Source organism: Accipiter gentilis, chromosome 5 (genome assembly GCF_929443795.1).
Source record: "Accipiter gentilis chromosome 5, bAccGen1.1, whole genome shotgun sequence".
NCBI lineage: Eukaryota > Metazoa > Chordata > Aves > Accipitriformes > Accipitridae > Astur > Astur gentilis.
Genome location: NC_064884.1, coordinates 43,080,022 through 43,097,902, shown reverse-complemented (window position 1 = coordinate 43,097,902; position 17,881 = coordinate 43,080,022). Strand labels below are relative to the sequence as shown.

Below are 17,881 nucleotides of genomic sequence, written 5' to 3'. Positions count from 1 at the left end.
CATTTGTTCTCTCTCCTTTCCTCCTGTAAGCAGCTAGATGTGCCCCTACCGTCTTTGCTTTTCCAAGTACGCTTGATGGCAAAACATATAACAGCATTCACACCACACAAGCGCGCAGCAGGTCAACATGACAATGTTTCACAAGGAAGCAGGAACTCAGCTTCAATCTCTGCTTTTATTTTAGCAAAATAAAGCAGCCTTTAATGCTGCAGTTGAAAAGTAATTCTGAGAGCATAACGTGGTAATATTCCCATGTACGTGGAGTTCCCAACAACAGCCCTAAGGTAAACATGGCCAAACGTATTTCTTGATGAGTCTGTGGTGATTATGTTCACTTAAAGTCTGCGGTGTTTATGTTCAGAGGTAACTTTTATACAGTTAGAGCCTGAGAAGAATAAGACGGGTACTGTATTATCATGAAAACCCATATAACTTACTCTGAGGAACAGCTCATTTTTGTACTGTGTTTGGAACACAGCATTTCCAGAGGACTAATTAGCTGGGCAACAGTGCCAGGCTGAAGCAGCTATTTGCTTCTGGAGCTGTAAGGCAGCAGCAGGAGGACACCACCAGAAAGGTGCCATTCTTCATCACTCAGCACAGATGTACTCTGTGTAGGCTTGAGTTCCCTCTCCTCCATTAACAGGAGACATTTGTTTTTCATTTTGTCTAGAACAGAGTCATACTTCTACTAAGAGAGATGAAGAATAAAAAGCACAGCTGCTAGAAGAGAGAGATGCCACTGATGGGCAGCTTATGATCACTCTGAATCTAGATAACCTTACCATTCTCAAACAGCAGCAATTCTGGTAGGATAAGCTTGCTCATCACAGAATACTAACAGATATACTTTGCAACCATAACTTGTGGCTCGAGGTTTGAATTTATTCTCCTGGGAAAAAAATTTCTCCAACAATACTTTTTATTTAAGTGTGGTGATTTACCACCAAAAAAACTAAATAGCTATTTAAAATGAGATCAGAAACACTACTGAAAGAATGTAATCACTCACTTGAAGAAAGTCAAAAGTCAGAACCAGTTCTCTCTTGAATATGAAAACGTGGTGACCTTGAAATTAAGGAAATTTAATTTTGAACAAGGCTTTATTATTTTGCATAACCTGGTTTCTAATTCTAGATTAATGATACAGGCTGAATTCATGAGGGACACTTACTTTCTCCATATACAAAGTCAATTATACTGCCTCTGAGAAAAATGATAACTGAAGAAAAGTTAGGAATACAACCACCTCACTTTCATCAACTCCTCTTCAGTGCTTTTAGTGTCTTCTGTGTCGCCCTTAGTAAAAATTACTGCTTTGGTTTTAAATATTATTAATAGCTGCCACCATCAACAACCATTTGAACTAAGTACTTAAGCTTGAAATAAAACATGGCACTGTTCTGCAGAAGTTGAGTCTAGTTAAACTGTCTGCCTTAGAAAGAAATTTTAGCGCACTTTCTATAGCTGGAATCAACAAGCCTCTTTCTGCCAGGATCAACAATCCTCATTCTGCCCCAAACCACCAAAAGATTGAAGCGCAGCAAGTTTCTCCATCAGAAACTGCTTGCATTTCAACTTTTAGCTATGACATAGAGCAGCCAAAAATCCGTCACTCAAAAAAACACCAGCTACATACTGCATGTTCTATTTGAGGCTCCTATCAATCTTAAGTTAATTTTGAAGATCCAGTGTTATGACAGAAAATGGAAACAAAAGGCTAGGCAATGTATGAAGTGGCAGGAAATTTTACAGCACTTGACTACATTAAGAAATTAAAAGAAACATGGAATTATTTTCTTTATTTTTTAACTGATCAAAACCACATATTAAAATGCAGACCTAATTAAGGAGCTGCTATAAGCCTGTTCTGCAAACCTACTCAACTCTCAAGAATATTCAATATGGAACTGAAGTTCAATCCATTGGCAAGCACTGGAGATCTTCTCAGAACACAGAAGATTTTGGATTTTACAAAAAACAACTGGAAAAGTTAAAACACCAAAGTACATTTATATAGAATGCTATGTCACTCTTACACGTTCTGTTTACAAAAAAGTATAAATATTTTAATTAGCAGTTAGAATGAACTCATTAACTAGTGTAGAACTCTACATAAAGAAGTATTATTTACATCAGTGTCTGTTCATCACCTCCAGTACGAAAAGACAGAGTATGATCAAACACTAATACGTGAAAGCTATTACACCTTTTTCTCTAAATACAGAAATAATCAGGTTAAAAATTGGTAAAACTGATATAGGAAGACAGTGCCCATGCTCCAACTCTAGGTAATCACAGATTAACAAAGAAACAGAGGATAACTTCAATTCTATTTAAACAATAACTACTGCAAAGAGAATGTGGGACTGTGGGGAAAAAAGTTCTCCTACCTTGATATCTTTAGACAAGTTAAATCTCTAGTAAAAAGTGTCTTCTTCCATTCACTGAAAGTCCTGGAAGACATAAAAAAAACAACACAACAGAATTTAGTAGCATCTTCTCAACACACTACCGTGTCCCACGTTTGTCTAGCTGCGCGCATGAACTGTAAGTAATCTCATCCCAGGAATAAACTCACAACTTTTCCAGAGTATACTGTATAAGCTATCAGACAGCCCCCACCCTTTAACATCATGATTAAAAAGTTAATGCTCATGTTTTTACATCTCTGTTAATCAATACTAATTTCAGTCACTTGACTCTTCCCTCTCACCACTTTTCAAATGGGAGGAGGAGAAAAGCAGGTTAACAATTCCCTTTGATACACATCATATAGTACACTATTTACAAAGTAATATGTTATTTCCACGTGTTTTCCTTCAACCCAGCAAGCTTTCCTGTTAAAAGCCTGCAATCTCCCCTCAGTGTTTTTTTAAAAACTCAATCCTTACATAAACGCAACTCCCATAAGGAATTCAAAACTAAATCAAGAGTTCAGTACCTGGCCCTTTGCTCTGTCATCACATACTTACACTAAGTTCATCAACAAAGAGCCACAAGAAATGTATCTTGCTACTTATTGAAAAAGACCAGAGCACCTATTTTAGCACCAGCATGTGTGTTTGTCTGTGGTGACGATAATTGTGTTACAGGCTTTACCAATCTATTCTTTTAGAAGTCTCATTTGAGAAACAGCAAACAGAAGGAAATACAGACACATCTCATTTGTCAAACAAACAAACAAACAAAAAGTAAATTGAAACCACCTTCCATTTGCAAGTTTAAAGCAAAGTAGAATAATGTTCAACCACTTCGGTAGAGGGTTTTTTTATTCTACTGCAAGAGGATACTGAAAAGTAACGGACAGCTTAACTTGTAATTCACACTACTCTCCAGAACCTTAACAGGAACTTCTCAGATGGTCTTATATGAATAATTTTGTATATAAAACTGTAAGACATTCCATAAATTCATGAAGCAATCCTATCTTATTTCTCAGGGTTGCCAATTACCTCCCTGCTTTCAATTTTTCACCTCTGTGGAAAAATAACTAAAGAGCTAGTAACCAGCATACGACGCTCACCAGGATCGTGGCTGTTTCCACCATTCAAGCAAGGAAAACATGCAAACGCAGCTCTAATCCCACAGCACTAAAAGCGATTCTTGATAGAGCACGGAGGAAGGGTCTGTTTGGTCGATGTCGCCCTGGCTACAGGACCTGTGCTGGAGTCTCCTTCAGCTCATGCATAGCCGTAACCTGGACTCTGCACCTCAGGCTGCCTCGCACCACTCTGCAAGATGACTTTTCCTTCTTCAAACTCCCTTGCTGGGTTCTGCAAACTTCTGCTTGCACTCTACATCATCCAACTGCCTGAGTATTTGCATGCTGTAGAAACTATACTGTTACAAAGACCCAGCTAAAAATTTCTGAATGAGCGTCCAACCACATACAGCAACCGACCACAGTTACGAAACTTAACTGAGCCCATATGGAGACCAAACCCAAATATGTTCAGATCAAGGAAGATTTTTATTGGGCATTAGTTCACAAAAACCCCTATACTCCTCAGATCCTAAAGAAAGAGAAGAAGAAAGGATCTTAAAACACTTATTTAGCATTCTCTACAATTCTTTTAACTGGTCAAAAACTAGGTACTTGCAAACACCTCCAGTAGGTGACTGAGTGAAGAGACTTTTTTTCTTTCAAAAGCAGCAATCTTACAATTTTTTTGAAACCTGAAAACATGCAGGGAGTTTTAGAATAACTAAAAATAACTCCATATAAATATTTCAGTTTGCTGCCATCTATCTTCTTAATACATCTCTCTTAATATGATACCCTGCAAAACAAAGAATAGAATATGGCTTATGCGGTGTAAGCTGTAGATGAGTGCTGACTACCCATAATTTGCTCAATAACTTTCCATCTGTATTCAGAGAGCATACTTGATGAATATGCTCTGCATTGAGCTTTTAAATAGCAGAGCTTTCATCTGCTCATATTATTACATTAGAAATCTTTATGTGAATCCAGCAGATATTAGTGGGTTGTCAATAAAAACTGAATGTCATTAAAGTGCTTTTATTCTTTAAATGCCTTTAACCCTCTAATTACATTTGTAAATTCCACTATTTAACTGTATAAAAGTTATAAATTCTGACATGTTGTATCATAACAAATATATTAGAGACTAATATACAAACAGTTTGGGGGGTGTCAATTTTAGAATTATTCCCTCTTGATTGAACACATAAATCACAACTATGCTGTGTTTCAAATCAGAAGCAACACATAGTCAGGATTTCTCCAGATATTCTAGGAGTTTGGGGTTTTAAAACCTTTGTCCTGTGGTATGGCTGCAAGTAATAATATAATTAAAAAAAAAAAAAAGAGTAATTTTTTAAAAATATATCAGTATAGTTTTTCCAAGACAGTTCTCTTGGACTTGGCAGAGAGAAGGTAATAGTCCTACTCCTTAACCCTTACTTATCTCCACAAACCAATACAAATAATTGACTATTGTTTGCTCCCCACAAGCACAAGGTGGGGTATTGGTAACACAGGCACAGTCACAGAACAACTGTCCAGCACTGTCCTACCAACTGCAAAAAGTGGTTCAATCTCCACATTCATTCTGCCTTTGGCCATCACTGAAGCAGCCAATTACTGCCAACTGGGATTTTTGCCCGTAAAAGCCAACTAGGAATAGCCAGCTAACGACTCGCAACTGCCATCCAAGTTTGCAAATTTAAAACATGATCTGGGAATAGGAAGTTCCTAAGTTCCACAGTGCCAAAAAAAAAAAAAATCTAAGGAACGCTTTTTGTCAACAGAATCAGGTAATTTGTCAGGAGCAACACAAACAGAAACAAGAAATACTGAGAATCTCAGAAGGCCATTCTGTGATACAAAACAGCATTTGCTAACACCGCATCCAACTGTTGATTTCTTTTCTTTGAACAACCATCAGCCCAGAGCAGTATCAATTCAACTATACACTTCCTATACTATGTTTACTGTTCCAGTATATCCATCACTTTATTCAACTTCATCTGGTGTAACAGAAATCAACCCCTTTAAATAGTTCTTGATAATTCTCTGCATATGGGAACTTCTCACCGATTCAGACAATTTTTGAATGAACACATTGCAGACAAAGCTGCTCAAACACTAGTGAATGAAAGGACATTATGCAATTTCCAAAATAAGAAAACAAAGAAATGCTATTAAAAATTACAAGTTAGTAATAATGTCATAACACCAAGTAAACAAAAAGCTAGGAAATACAAGAATTAAGGTTTAGCATGCTCAGTAGATGAGATAATCAATTCAGACACAAAGCAGTCAATCTGCAGCTTTACAGTCCCAAATAATTTCTTCGTTATACCTGTGTAGGTAATAACTGTACTGAATTCTTCTGCAGAAGAATGCATTAAAAACAGCCTGTGTAAAACAGCAAAAAGACACACATTCACCATACCTCTAACATCCTTCACATCTAGCTTCAGATGATTTCTTAAAATGAGCTTTTCTCATCTTCTGTTAAACACATAAGTATATGGTCACAAGTTAAACTCAATTTCTAAATACATGCACCCTAGTGCATGAGTGCACCAAAAAAAGGCATAAAATAAAAGCTAGCTGCTAAATTGACTACCCTAAAGAAGGGCTACTAGTTAAGCTAAGAATTATTGAAATGGGTAAGAACAGTTTATGGAAAAAAAAAAAAAAAAAAATCACACTATTGTCAACACTTTTAGCTGACAGAATTAAGTACCCTCCCATTGTTCTAACCCAGAAGACAAGTACCTACAAAAGGAACGAATACTTTCAGGTACAGCACTGCACATTCCAGCTGCAATGCTTTCCTGACAAGCTAAAATCCACAACAGAAAGAAGACTTAAAAGCTTTAAGATTTAAGAAACAAAGACAGAAAATCTGCCTTCCATAGCAACTTGACTACAGCTGTAAAGAAGTATAGTATGAAATGATACTACAAGGTTTGATTTCACAGTAACAAGCTTGAGAAGTCTGTTGAGCTATCTGGAGAGGAATACCATCCATTCTGTATTTGAAAGTATTTGACATCAGTATTGAGCAAACTTCCATTTAACAGGACAAAATATAAGACCAGTTTTCTATTCATCCTAGAGCAAACAAAGAAATCTTTTTTCCCATAATCTAAGCAAGCAGACGTTGCGTTTGAGCAGGTAAAGATTCACAGCAATTTTGCAAAGCTAATTGAATTTGAAGCCTCTAAACCAAACATAGTATAGGTCACATGTACCCTGATCTCAACAGTTTAGTTCTATTTCCCAAGAGAAATTAACAACTTACTCACACTTTTATCAACAGAACATTAATACACAGACATTAAACACAATGACCATCTGTCTTTGAAAACCATACACTACACCAATGATCAGCACGGGTTGCTCAACCAGTCCTGCCAGAAAGAAACAACTCTGAAATGGTCTCATGAATAGGGATTTCCATCTTTAAATGAGGTTATTTTTCTAGTTTTGGCTGTCAGTTGCACCAGCTGGTATTCATCTGATAAATTCAGTAAGCTTGGATGGTATTCTAAAAATCAAATAAATAAATAAATAACAGTTTAAATTCTTTGCATATACATACATGTTGGAAACAGAAAAATAGTCTTGATTCCAGTTCTAGCTCAATTCATGTTTAAGCAAAATGTGTGTTTTAATGATGGCTGTCATCTAACAAATCAAAGATTGGGAAAATGGCAATACTCTTTAAATTACAGTAATGTAAATATGGGTGACCTAACTGTATTAGGGACTAATCTGGAAAACAAGTCTCATGTTTCCATCTTGATAAACACTTTGTCTTCTCAACTTCTTATTCTCTAATTAAAAGTAAGATTTGAATCATCCGTTACCATACATAATTACTGTACTTGCAAAGTTCATTACATAGGAACATATATCATTGATAAATCAAGAATTCCACAAATAAAACCATACAACGTAACACTTCAGTCCCTAATTAGATAGGTCTTGGCTGATTTTCAACAGTATTAAGCAAGCATCCACTCTACCATATTCTAAGTTGGCAACAGTTTCTTCATGATTATCACTCTAAATAAGTATGGGAAAGCATCCAGATATCAATGGAATTATGGAGAAAAAAAAATTCAGAAAATTGTTCATGCTTTAAATTAAGATTTTTCTGCTCACCCCATGTGCCTAAAAAAGAAAAAAAAAAAACAACAAAACAACACAAAACCAAACCCCACAAAACCAAACCAAAAAAAAACCCAGACCACCAAAACAACACAAAACAAAACAAAAAAACCCACACACCAAAAAAACCCAACCAAACAATAAAAAACCCCCACACCACTCTGTGTTAAATACAGATGACATTTACATTCTGCCATTTTAACTCCTCAGACTCCTGGGTTTATATGAAAATTATAAAGAGCTTCCATTTTATTTCCTACTTAACAAACAAATAGTTCCAAGCTATTGATGGAGTATCCCACTTTTCAGCATCTTAATAATGTTTGTCTAAATTTACAAACTTATCTACTAGCACAGTATTTTGGGGGCAGAAGCTCTCACTGTTCTGTTGTTACAAGGACTAGCGCTACAAAGCCCTCATCTTTCTAATGCCTTCAGATGCTAATTACCATAACATGTTTAATAATGTTAAATACAACCTGTTTGTTCACCCTCTCTGCTCTATCTCCAGATTGGTCGTTACTTATTAACTAGTTGTTTCAAGTACTGCACTCGTAATACACATGCCAATGAGACCATAAAATGATGGGTCATTGTTAAGTATGCATCAAGAAAAATATTTTCCTTCCAGAGTAATCCAAGGTTAGGAGACTTATTGTAATTATCTGACATTTTAATGGATGTCAGCAAATAACCAGAAGAGGAGACTTAATGGCCCATGGATATCATGACACTGACAAGACATCTAACACAGCAGTCATTTTGACCATCTCAAACCTATTCCAACCTTTTCAGTGCTGCTGAAAGTTTTGCCAGGGATTTCAATAAGAACCTAACAAAAAATTCTGACAACACTGCTCAAGTCTGTTTTGCTAACAAATTTAAGGATCAAATTACTAAAATGCCAAGAGTGTTTATTTACAGCATAGCTTTATCCCAAGGATCACGTTTACATTCCTGTGTCCATACCCCACCACCACCACCATTGCTAATGCTGCTTCAGACACTATTGGTAAGAAAGCAGCCTGAGAACCAACAAGGACCAGCCAGTGCCTTTTGGAGATGGCTGCTAGAATGTACTTCTAAAGATTCCTTCCTCCTCCTGCTCTCTTTGTGTTTTATTTTAATTCCTGGTAGAACTGTGCTCAATTTTCACAGCTTTGTCTTGTTTCACTTTTGTCTGGAGCATGAAAAGGACACATGCACAGGACCTGCTCTAGCAGGGGAACTTCTTCTGTTGCTCTTAACTTAAGAAGGCACCTAAATAGCTCCTGCTGCTGTGCTGCCTTATCTCAGAAGACTCCTGGATATCGAGGCTATAAAATAACCACTCCAAACTTCCTTAACTAGGTCCTACAGAACAAATTTCAAAGAAAGCAAGTCAAAATATTTTCTCTGCTCCTTCAGAAGCATGCAACCAGAACTCAAGTACTCAGAAACACAACTCTTCTTCCAAGTCTGCTTCCCCTTTTGTACATACACCCATGTGGAAATGGGTGCGTAAAAATGTGAAGATGAAAACAATTACCAGAAGGAGAAAGCAGCAAGTGCAGATGGGGGAAGAAACTGGAAAAATTAAACAGGGGGTAGGGGACAAGAGAATGGAATCTCTAAAGGAGAGACAGGGTAAATGTGTCACAGAATATAAGACGGAAAAAAACAGGTAAGTGGTAGAAGTGAAAGTGAAGGATAAAAGACAAAAAAATACAAATAACCATGACCAGAAAAAGCTTCTCATAAGAGAATCTAGGTAAAAACTTGCAAGAATAAAAGGGAAGTCACTACACAAATGTGCATTTGCACATGCCAGTGACCACGGGTGATACTAAGACCTACTTCTGCATCACACCTAGCAGACTCGGTTGGTACCGGCGCCGGCTGACCTAATTAGAGCCCTGAATTCAGTACACAAAGCTACTGAGAGAAGGAACATGATGATGCTTTCACCATAATGCACGTACATGACTGCACTAACAAAATGTCTGTAACCTCATGAGCTGTAAGCAAGTGACATGAAACATGACAGTCAGGAAACACAGATAACTGCGGGTGGGGGGGGAAAACAGAGCAATAAAACCACTGAATGAGGCATTTGAGTCTTGTTTTTTTAACAAAAGTTTTACAAGTAAGTAGCTTGAATATTTGAATTCATTTGTTTTTATATTGCCAGAGGACAGAATCACCTACAGGTAAATGAAACAAAAGTAATATCCTACTGACAGTTTTCTTAGTGAAAAGTACGTGTCCCTATAAAAAGTCAATTATTCAAACATATTGTATAGTCACATTTCTTTTTCAAACATTTCTTGTACTTGTTATAATCAATAATACTAAGGCTTAACATACACAAACTTGGGCTTTGAGTTAAAACAAAAGAGAAAAGATGGAAAGAAAGAAAAAACATACCTTACAAATTACAAAGGATGTCTCATGCGTGAAACCATACTTACATTAAAAAGAACAGCATTTTTTGTGCTCTTATCTGCTAACACTACAGATGGTATTTTAGATTGAGTGAAATATAGCAATGAAAAGGGGATTTAAGTAATAGTTTGTTTCACTTGGCTTTCATTTTTTTGGTAGCTGGCTAAATATATTCCATGCAAGAAAACTGTGACTTAGCAGAAGTGGATATTCCACTTTAAGTCACTACTTCAAACCTTCCAACAAGGGAACAAATATATGAGTAAGTACTTGAAGAAAAGGGCATATTTATATACCTTTTATCTTCTATGAAGTTTAAAAGTGATATTTAAAATAGGCCTGACTACTTAAAACAATGTGTTTAAACTACAAGCAGTTATAAATGAAGCCATTGTATAAGCACACTTGAAATTACAGCATATAGCACGCTTCAAAAGAATTCAATGTTGTATATACAAGCTCTGCTTCATACTGTTCTTGTTAGCTAACAACACAGAGGTTTCTGATTTTATCCTGCAATGGGCAGCAAAAATGTAGATATGAAGACTTACAGTTCCGGTATGAAGAACTGTGGCTCCTTAGCTTTATGCAAGTGGGAGCTGAAAACCCAGTGAGATTATTTTTTTTAATTTTTTTTTTTAACTGGAGAAAACAGCTAACCTAAAGCAAACTGTTACGGGTCCATAAAGAATGCAAGCCACAAGGAACTAAACAGCAGCAGGCAGAAAATGGTCATAATGAGAGTACCAAAGTGAGCTGGGCACTTCCCAAACCCGCAACTTAGTTACTTTCAGTGTGACTCTTGAAATCTACTACATTACCATGGCTTAAAAAGTCAGCTGAGAATATTGACTATCCTCTTAACTTATCCCAACTGCAAAACAAAACATGTTAGCTCACAGAAGCAATTGCATTTGGCTCAGGTGTACTTAAGTCACTTCAGAAGACTGGTATAGAAGCATTTGAAAAACCTGACCTGAAATTTGTTTCGGTCTGCTCAGAGTGTATCATATACCCCTTCTACCTTCTTTTCTGCTTGGTCCATTCATTCTGTTTCACAGCGAGCCAAGTAAAGATGAGTGGTAACAATGCTACGGTACGGGTGCTTTTCTGAGTCCCTCTAGTACTGGAATGCTTGGGGACACTGCTTTCATTTTGGGAAAGGAAATGCTCTGTCCATGACTCATGGATAAAGTCAAGAGTATCAAAATTGTGCATCAAAGCTTAAAGATAATGCAGCAGAGCTGAATACAGCAGTATTGGTTTGGTTTCATTTTTAGACAAGGTATCCACCCCCTCCACCATTTAGCTGTAATAAAACTTCAGCACTGAAGAGTGAGATTTCCTCATAAAGTTGCATAACTATAAAAACAATTCGATTTTTTTAACTACTATCTATAGTCTGTCACATGGAGGAAATCTAAATGCCTTCTGGAGACAGAGAGAGACAGGATGTATGTTTTTCCCTATGTTTGGAACGTAAATGGTTGCAATCACCATGTATGATCTAGAACAATTTATGTCATCATTCATTGAGGCAAATCCCAAATCCTATCCATTTCTACATGAAAACTCTTGTCATTACAGAGGAGAGTGTGCACAACTAAGGAAAACAGGAAGAAACAACAAAAATAACTGGTTTGCTCTCCTTCTGAAGCCTATCCACATCTGAATATTTCTTGAAGAACTGAAAAGATCAGTCAAGAAATAATACATACCTACTCAAACTTGTTTTCTCTCTACAGCCATTAGGTCAATTTGCTGGTGAGAGCAGGGAGACCTAAGCCTTACCCTTACATCTTTCTGCTGTAGCACCATCACTACTCACAATGCTACCCTCGCAGTAAGTACCTGGAAAGAGGATTAGAAGAGAAGTGTTACCAGGGGTCCAAAGCTTCTCTTCGTAGAGAAATTTCTGTATGGGGATAAATTCCACAGCAGTACTTGCATACTATATCCATATATACACATACACCTCTCATACATACACTCCACTTCCACCCAGTTATTCCAGAGTTGGGACAATTTAGGGCTTGAGGAACCCCCTCCCTTTTGGTATACACTCTCACTTCTTTTATGTTAGGCTTAAAAAGCAGCATATCCTCACCCTCACTGCAGCGCAACAAAGCCAACGTCTCTGATTCACCTTTATTACATTCTGGAACAATGTCTATTAAGAAACAATGGTCTGAAATTTCCTCAGGCAAGTTCTGCAGGAAAACATTTCTGACATCAAGATGCGTTACAGAAAATACAGTGATCTCTACTGTTGTTTTACCATCCATATCAGGAAGCCTTTTTTCTTTAACAAGAATGAGTCTGAAAAGGAAAAATAGTTTAACATTCACGGTGTTGTAGCTAGATTGGATTATCTTAAATCTAAATTGGGTATGGATATCACATTTTCTAAAGTCTACTGCTTTTAAAGCAAAATAATACAAACAATACTGCAGAAACTACTTAAGAACATTCTTACCACAAGTCCAAAAAAAGGCATATTTCCTCAGCTACCACAGAAAGCTCTTTTATGTTGTATAAACACATACAAGGAAAGTAAAGGAGGAAGAACGCTGCTGTTGGCTTTTGGAACCTTGCTATTAAAGCAATATTCATAATCCCAGTTTCCCAGTTATGCGATATGTTCACTTAACATGTTAGCCTTTAAAGATCACAAGACCCATGAACAAATCCCTGATTAACCCATGAGTGAAGCAACTCACTGGCTCAATAACACCTCCCAGGAATGTAGTCACATCAGGAAGATGGACAGGTATAATAAACAATTGAAGAAAACTGGCAAGACTGTACTTTCAGCAATGACTTAAAGGGTGTATTGCCAACAAGGATTTAAGAGTGTCTGCAGAAGTGTTCTGAGATGTACACGGCATTTGCCTACACTTCACTTGATTTTTGCACTTAATTTACTCTTTTCCAAGTAACTGTTCCTAAAAGGCATCTCTTTCCCCTACTAGATAGTTCCTGTCTACTCAAGCACTCCTCTCCTGCAGAAGTCCTTCCATATCTTTGATCATCTTTGTTGCCCTGCTCAGAGTCACCTGCAGCTCTTCTAGAAAATGAGCAGACCAAACCTCAGTCTTTAAGACACGGCCATTCCACAAATCTCTAAAGTGGCTCCATGATGCCGCCTTTGCTTTATTCACTATTTCTTTCCTATTAATCCCTAACATTTTGCATTAAGATTTTTTGTTGTCTTGATTTTAAAGCTGCCAAGCACTGAGCTGATGTTTTCATGGCTCTACTAGTCATAATCCCAAGGTTTCTCTACTGAGCAATAACAGTCAGTTTAGAACCATAATTTTCTATGATAACTTGGATATGTTTTTCCTGCACATGCAACACTTGCATTTACCTACATTGCATTTCATCTGCTGTTATTAAACAGTAATTAAAGACTTAAGGCCCTTCAGTCATCTCTTGCTTTTACTGCACTAAATCTGTATCAGTGGCGAGACTGATTATGTCCAGCCCACTTTGTGTTTGAGTCCATTAATTAGCATGATCCTCACCATAATGCTTAATGCAGAATTCTACAGGTGACAGGCCTCTGCTATGGCAGCTGACCATTTACTTCTACCCCCATTTTTATTCTTAACTCATTATTCTCCATGAAAGGACTCTTTCTCATGCTGTGCCAACTCAGTTTTCTAAAATGCCTTTGGTGAAAAATTTTGACAAAACTCTTCTGAAAATCCAAGTGGATTATATCAACTGGATCCTCTCCTCCATGATCTGCTGGCCCTTTCAGCAGAACTTCACGCAGTCCGTAAAGCAGGAATTCCTTCTACAAAAGCCATGGTGACTCTTCCTGAATTTATCCAGCTGTCATCTAGGTAGCATGAAGCATGACTCCATGCAGGATGAAGCAACACACAAACGTGAAGGTAGTACAATGCAACCTCCATCTTTCTAAGCCAACAAGCCAGACGAACAGCTTGCATGTGCTGAGATAACTTGCCATTTCCCCGTTAAGAAACCAATAAATCCAAACGAATTTAAGGTGTTTAACACCTGACTATGAAGAGCCCAAAAAACTGTTATCTTCCCAACATCCTGTCCACAGAATCCACTGTCCTAATGGCTGCTCACAACAATTACACTTGCAGAATTCAACCAACTTCCCATTTTCAATGCTGAGTCAAGTTAAAGCAATGGAATTATTATGACTTAAGCCAATTTTAACTGGTATTTCAGCACCTGTTATGATTACAGTAATTTAGGTCTTCATTAAAAAAAAAACAATTAAGAAGTTTAAAACCTTAACTCCATCAGGAGACATTCAGGTATTCACATTGAGCTCCTTCACTTATCTTCATCAACAACATTACTCCACCCTGGTAAATGCATTATATTCTCTCCTTTAGATCTAAAACAAGCAAGCTACTCCTTGCTTACACAGTGTGTAGCCTTGGTGGTGTCTGCCATGCCTTGAGGGACAACATACTGCTTGTAGCAGTCAGTGCTACATGGAAATAAGGTTCTTACGTGTCACAGATGGGTGTGCGAGAGATTTTTTTTTTCCAAAAGGAAAACCAACAAAAATATAACTCTTTCACACCAAGTTTCACTTACAATACAAATGCAGAATATTTCTAAATCAAGTAAACATGTCACAAAGTCCCGCAAAATAACTGAAAAGGCATAAAAGTAACTCTTAGGAAAATTTCTTGCTTTAATTTATTTATAAGATCAAGTCATTTTAGATTAACCAAACCACTGAGCTACTACAATATACTTCCATAATAACTGATACATATCTTAAAAATTTCTTTAAGGTGAAACCATTAAAATAAGGTGGGAAAACACAGGAAAACTGCCAACTAAGAAATCATTTCTCTGCTCTGTAAAGTCCAGGTAGTTAAGATTATCAGAAATAAAGCTTGCAGAAAGAAGAATCTTCCTTCTTGCAGTTAGCTTATTTCACAGAGCTGATTGCACCGTGTTTGCTTTTGGTTTTCCGGGTATAGTCAGTCCATTTCCTCAGATGTTTTCACAACTCCTCACAGGAGATATTCACACAGCAGCAATAAAAACAGAAAGAAAAAAAAAAAGAAAATCTCAAATGGGTCAACACTGAACCTAATATTACTCTTTCAAGTTTCAAGCTGAGGTCCCTCCTGTTAAAAGGTTACTCCACTCATGAGTGACTTTTTGTACAATAATTACTTCAAATACACTAATACATATAGGCACAAATAGTAAGATTTCATGGTAGCCTCTGTGCTCAGCTTTCAAGAAAAATATGGATCATTTCGCTTGCATCAGACTAAGAGGCTTCCTGAAATATACTTCCTATTTCAAGGTGAAAGATGAAATGGCTGAAACATCAGCATTTCCACAGTCCAAAATGTTGCTAAGGCACAGGCCAGAAGATATTCCTAAATACCAATTTAGGACAGTCAGTTCTTACGCAAATATCCAATTCCCCTGGAAGTTCAGAGTCATTCCAGTTGACTCGTTGAAGGGGTTTGGTTTTGATTTAAATTCAGTAAAGAAGCTACTTTCTTATTAGAAGTAAAAACTACCACCATTGTACCAGAGCTATCCTTAGCAAAGAAAAACGCACAATATATATTAATACACCAGGTAAGTGATTATTTGAAAAAGCAGAATTATTCTAAAAGCTAGAATTTGAAGTTGTAACTGAGCATTCATCTCTGTAACTATGGGCTATCTGAGAAAAAAGGTATTAAAAATTCAGAATTGGTAGTTGGTATTCCATTTTTAAATGATGGTACATACCAACAAAAATAAATTTTAAGCTTAATCTTCTTTTGGAACAATATCCTAGCATTTTGGGTTTTTTCCCTCTGCAATTCAATTGTTTAACTATCACTGGTAACATACTCTTAGGTGAACTTTTTTTGTTTTAAGAGAAAACACAAGTAATATGGGAGGGTGATTTAAATAACCTTCCTCAACAACAGCACCTCTATCTGCTTCATTATGGTCCCTATTTCTCTCTTCAACTGCTCTTCCTCTCCAAGTCTCTGCTTTAATCCTCCACCACAGGTAGTAAAAGTTGTTCCCTTTGGAGCCTGTATCAGGACTATTCAAGCTATCAAAGAGGCTAAATGTTTTCAACAAGTTCTAAATTTTTTCAGAGCATATCTAAGCCTTTCTTTGGGAAGCCCATAGCAAGGCCAATGCAATATTTAACAGGACAAGTATGAAATCATGGCCAAACCAAAATAAAACTGGTTCAAAGACACATAATGATGTCAAACACCACCATTCTGATTTCCTACACCCTAGAAGTCAGCCCTTTAAAATGACAGTGAAATACCATAACAAATAGTATTTCAGATGTAAAATTACAATGGTTTCTCTAACTTCCACTTCTGAGCACATCTTCCCTTTCTGATGCTGAAGATTAATAGAGACATGCAAATGAGGTACTTCCTGAGACTTGTAGTACGTGAAATTGGTTAGGTTTCCATGAAACTTTATCTGGTTAAAATACAACAGCACAATACCATTCTGTCCACTTAGATGACCCTCCCTTGAAAACCATCCCCACAGACATCATCTGTGTAAGAAAAGTAACATTTAAAACAGCTTTAAAAGGCTCTCATGGAATGCACTGAGAGTTTTAAAAAAAAAAATGTCTTTCATGTCAAGAATATCTTTTCTTCAGATTCAACCGGCTTGCTTGTTTCAGAAATGTTACTGCCAGAAAATATAACAACTTCTTCCCACTCTCTGTTTTTAAAGGTGCAATTAAATGTTGCCACTTTCTCTTTACATATAATGTGAACTGTTAGCTGGCATAACTATCTGTATGAAACCATTTCCATCCATCTGCAGCTGAAGTTTGTCATCACATTAGTACGTGAATCCTAACCAAATCCTAGAATACACATTCTTAATGTTGAGTATCATCTTTAAAAGAGTAATACAAGACGCTTGAGGTTTCAGACATGCATAAGATAAGCTTGGAAACAGCCCAGCTTTGTGCACAAGAAGATGCAAAAGTTTCATTAGCAGCATAGCACAGTACATTAGATTACTTGGAACGGTACAGGGATGGAGACAACGAAACTTCTATAGAGGAGGTGCATTTTATCTCTCTGGCTAAAAAACAAAGAAGTGATTCTTTTATACAACAGCTCTGACCATAGCATCAAAACCAATAGAAAAAAACAACCTTTGAATTATTTCTGCTCACATCAAATTTGTGTAGACTGGGTTCACAAGCTACTACTATATACCATACCTAGAAGTGTACCTTCCCTACACAGTTTTGAATAATGTATCAATATGCAAAAAAGTAAAACAGGTTCAGTGTTAGTTCTATGTCATTTGACAGTAGAGAATTAGATCCATAACTTGAAACCCTTCTAGAAAGTGATTACTACTACAAAATTACTATTATATGACTCTATTGCATCAACTAACAAATATCTGTCAGCAGGTTCAGAAAATATTTCTTCACAGGTTGTTTTTGCTACAAACTCCACATGTTTAAAGCACTCATACTATACTTGGCAGTAAAGTTGAACACTTAACTTCATTTATGTAAGCAAAATTAAAATAACTACTCCACTGAAGTAATTAAAACAAAGGAAGATAAGGAACTAATCTCAATACTATTAGCAATACCCCTTCCTTCTAATTCTTATTTGCTTTTTATAAAAATATTTGTGTCAGGGTACATTTTATTAGTTTGCTCCAAAACATCTGTAGAAAACTCAGGCAGCAATTAGACAGATTAATATCTAATATTGAAGAGCAATTTACTACATTCCATGCTGCCATCTAAGAAGTGCTATTTAGTCCTCTCTA

The 17,881-nt window shown here is 36.7% G+C and overlaps 1 protein-coding gene across 8 annotated transcripts in view; it reads right to left on the bottom strand.

Annotated features, from left to right (window-relative positions):
• TANC2 (tetratricopeptide repeat, ankyrin repeat and coiled-coil containing 2) overlaps positions 1 to 17,881 on the bottom strand; it is a 271,466-nt gene that overhangs the window by 220,846 nt on the left and 32,739 nt on the right. For all 8 annotated transcript variants that reach the window (XM_049800633.1, XM_049800635.1, XM_049800637.1 and 5 more), the window contains one exon: positions 2,394 to 2,456. The gene's annotated coding sequence lies outside the window, so the exon portion shown is untranslated. The remainder of the gene's footprint in view (positions 1 to 2,393; positions 2,457 to 17,881) is intronic.